We start from the raw sequence: 4,089 nt of genomic DNA on the forward strand, positions 1-4,089 counted from the left end.
TGGATGGATTTTGAGGGCTTTGTGTTTAGTGGAATGAGTCAGACAGAAAAAGACAAATATCATATAATTTCACTTATATGTAGAAGCAGAAAAAAGAAACCCAGCTCATAGACACAGAGTGCAGTTGGTGGTTGCCAGACAGAGGCAGGGGGTTGAGGCTGGGAAATATGCATGAAAGGGATGAAAAGGTACGAATTTCCAGTTATAAAATAAGTAAGTTATAGAGATATAATGTACAACATGGTGACTTTAGTTAATAGTGCCTTATTGTAGGGGCACCTGGATGGTTTAGTCAGTTAGGCGTCTGACATTGGCTCAGGTCATGATCTCATAGTTCATGGGTTCAAGCCCCGTGTTGGGCTCTGTGCTGACAACTCAGAGCAAGGAGCCTGTTTTGGATTCTGTCTCTCTCTCTCTCTGCCCCTCCCCCCCAATAAAGAAACATTAAAAAGAAAAGAGTACCATATTGTATATTTAAAAGTTGCTAAGAGAATAAATGTTAAAAGTTGTCATCATTAAGAAATATATATTTTGTAAGTATATATAGTGATGGATGTTAACTAGACTTGTGGTGATGATTTCATAATATATACAAATATCAAATCACTATGTTGTATACTTAAAACCAATATAATGTTATATGTCAATTATACTCAGTTAAATTTTTTAATAAATAAATAAATAAACAAACGTGTGTATTCATGAATGTATTTAAAAGAATTCATGAATGTATTTTTAAAAAATCTGAAAGATATTCTATGCATCAAAATGTTAGCAGATCTCTGAGTGATGGAATTACAGTGGTATTATTTTCTTCCTTATATATTTTATTGTTTCCTGATAATTTTGCAATAAGAATAAATTAGCCTTATAATCAGACAACAAAAGCTATTTAAAATATCTCTGATAAGCGTTAGGAGGAAATTTAATTTATGGTCCCTGAGGAATGATTAATTACAACGTCCATGTCCAAGCACACTTGAAAAGAACCTATTATGTTTGTCACAGCCCCTGTTGGAAATTCCAGTATTACTCAGTGAATCAATGATAAGTATTTGTCAGGCGTGCACAATGTAAGGGACTTGATGCTTGACAGTGTAAGAGAATAGAAAAAATTCAACATACCTTAAAGGACCTTGGACTAGCTGGAGAATGAAAACATATCTACAGGATCCATTTTTATTAATAACTAGTAAGGAGTGTAAACATTTGCTAACATGTTCACGAGCAGAAGGAAGTTTCTTTCTTAGTCACCTGTTGAGCCAGTTTCATGCTTGTGCTTAAGATGTGGTTGAAGCAGACCTCTAATACTTTTTGTAACATTTTAAATTTCAAATTTCAAGGGTATTAGTATCTTAAGATCTGTTGGACTCTACTGTACCAAAAGCTAAGTTTATGAATTTATGAATTTTTCCCTATAACAATGAAAAAAGCTAACAGTTGGGCTTTATTTAATATTAGTAACCTTGTATTAATCATCTGAAAATGTGATATTCCTCATATCTAAATTTTCTTAATGTCTAGAGCTTACACATTAAAATGTCACACTTTTTAATATTTTACCCAAATATTCCCAAAGTATGTTCTTGCCTTCTTAAACAGCTAAATAAAATGTGATACTTTTTTCAGAGTTTATTACAATGAATATTCACTATTATATAAAAATTTGTGCCAAACTACTGAAGAGTATGACTTTTTGCCCATTTGTTGTTTTGGGTCCACACTGTTGTGATTTCTCAGGTCTTGTGTCTGCTTTTCGTTGTTATAGTTTTTAAACTACATTGTCTTTTGCTTTTCAGGTGTCACCTGTCACTTGCTGCTAAGAATCTGACATTAGCAATGTTCCTCTTCCTCTTTCTTCTTTTCTCTCTAATTTACTGCAGGCTAACAATAAGACCTGGAGTGAAAAGGTAGGAGTTCTCATATGTAAAATACATGGGCTCACAGACTTTGAGAAATTTACATTAGCTACTCTGATGCCTTTCTTGTCTTCCTGATTCTCAATACTGCCATTGATTGCTGAGGTTTTCATAGCCTCTCGAGATCTGAGATGTTTTGTATTTCAAAAAAACTCTGATGGGAACTTTTAAATTGACTTTGATCATTAAATTGCTCTTAGAATCTTAGAATTGAAAGCAGGCATCCTTCAGGGGGGAAAAAAGGGTAAAAAGAGATACATAGAATAAGTAATGAGAGATGATGCAAAAATAAAAAAAAGAAAGAGAAAGATACAAAAGGAAAAGAGAGGAAAGCGGGGAGAAAAAGAAGGGAAGGAAGACAGGAAGGCCAGGAGAGGTGAGGGTGTGATGGACAAAGAGAGATGGAAAGACAGGGAGCCTGGGTGGCTCAATCAGTTAAGCATCAGACTCTTGATTTTGGCTCAGGTCATGATTTCATGGTCTGTGAGATGGAGCCCCGTGTCGAGCTCTGTGCTGACTGCATGGAGCCTGCTTAGGATTCTCTCTTTCCCTCTCCTCTTTCTCTTCCCCTCCCCCACTTGTTCTCTGTCTCAAAATAAATAAACATTAAAAACTTTTTTTAAAAAGTAGAGGGAAGGAGAGATGGAAGACTTAGTGGGGAGGGGAAGAAGTGATGTAGAGAGAGGACAAGAGGAGGGAAGAAAATTAAAGCAGCACTGGGAAGAGGAGAAACAGATGTAGAGAGACAGAAAGAGAAAAAGAGACATAAGAAGAATGAGGTAGAAAAATTAGGCATACAGACAGAATAATCGAGAGAAAAAAAGGGAGAAAAGGAGGGAGGGAAAGATATACCACCAGGACGTACTGGGGGCCATCTTAGAGGCTGGCTCCCCACCACTTAGTTAACCAGTTTGATATTATTAACTTAAATTCAAATTTAAACTTGTAAAAAATGACTAGAATGTAAGATGGCTTCTGAGAACTTAACTGTTTTCTTCTAAAGTTTTAAAAAGGAGAGTAACTAACCGAAAGAAGTCAGTCAGAGAAAGACAGATATCATATGATTTCATTCATGTGGAATATGAGAAATTCGGCGGATGAACATAGGGGAAGGGAGGCAAACCATAAAAACAGAGAGGGAGGCAAACCATAAGAGACTCTTAAATACAGAGAATAAACTGAGGGTTGCTGGAGGGGAACTGGGTGTGGGGGGTGTTTAATGGGTGATGGGCGTTATAGGGGGCACTTGCTGGGATGAACACTGGGTGTCATGTAAGAGATGAATCACTCGGTTCTCTTCCTGAAGCCAAGGCTACACTGTATGTTAACTAACTTGGATTTAAATAAAAAATCAATTTAATTTAATTTAAAAAATTAAAAGGAGAGTTACTAAGCAATATTAAAGATTATGTTAGTAATATTTATTATCTTAACAGGAAAATTATCACAGGAATATAAATGTGACTCTCTGAACATGGCACGAGTTTTTTCTGGCTGCAACATTGACAGTCTTAAAACTTAGATAGTTTCTCTTTCTCTCTCTCTCTCTCTTTCTCTCTCTGTCTCTCTCAATGAGGTATTAATTTACTTACAGTAAACTTCACTCTTTTTTATGTATAGTTCTATGATTTTTGACAAATGTATGTAACCAAATTATGTAACCATAACCACAATCAAGATAGAGAACAGCTCTATCACTTCAAAATATTGGTACTCCTCTCTTTTTCTATTTCCCTCCTTTTCTTCCCTTACTCAGGCAAGAATTTGTCTTCAGAATGAAGTCAATAATGTACCAGAAATCTTATAATAGAGAAAACCACACTATGTCAGAATTCATCTCTAGAAATGAGGTGCATAGGGTTGAAGTATGATAGAAGTGATGGAGATAAAGGAATCCCGAGGGAGTGTCACAGTAAGCACACAAACTGTAAAAGCACAAAACCAAGACTATAGGGACAGACTTTCAAGCTTTCATTTCATGTCTGAATTAATCCGATGTCACACCAATACTTCCTGCACCTGAAGAAGTAAAACATTGCATCAGTTTTTGTAAATTCATGCAGAATAACAGACTTCTCATCTACTCCAAGGTTTGTTTTTAACCTATGCTAAAGAAGAGTGAAAATTAGTTACCTTCACAGATAGAAATATCTTAGCTAATTGCCTACTT

Source organism: Crocuta crocuta, unplaced genomic scaffold (genome assembly GCF_008692635.1).
Source record: "Crocuta crocuta isolate KB4526 unplaced genomic scaffold, BGI_CrCroc_1.0 scaffold317, whole genome shotgun sequence".
In the NCBI taxonomy this organism is placed as follows: Eukaryota; Metazoa; Chordata; class Mammalia; order Carnivora; family Hyaenidae; genus Crocuta; species Crocuta crocuta.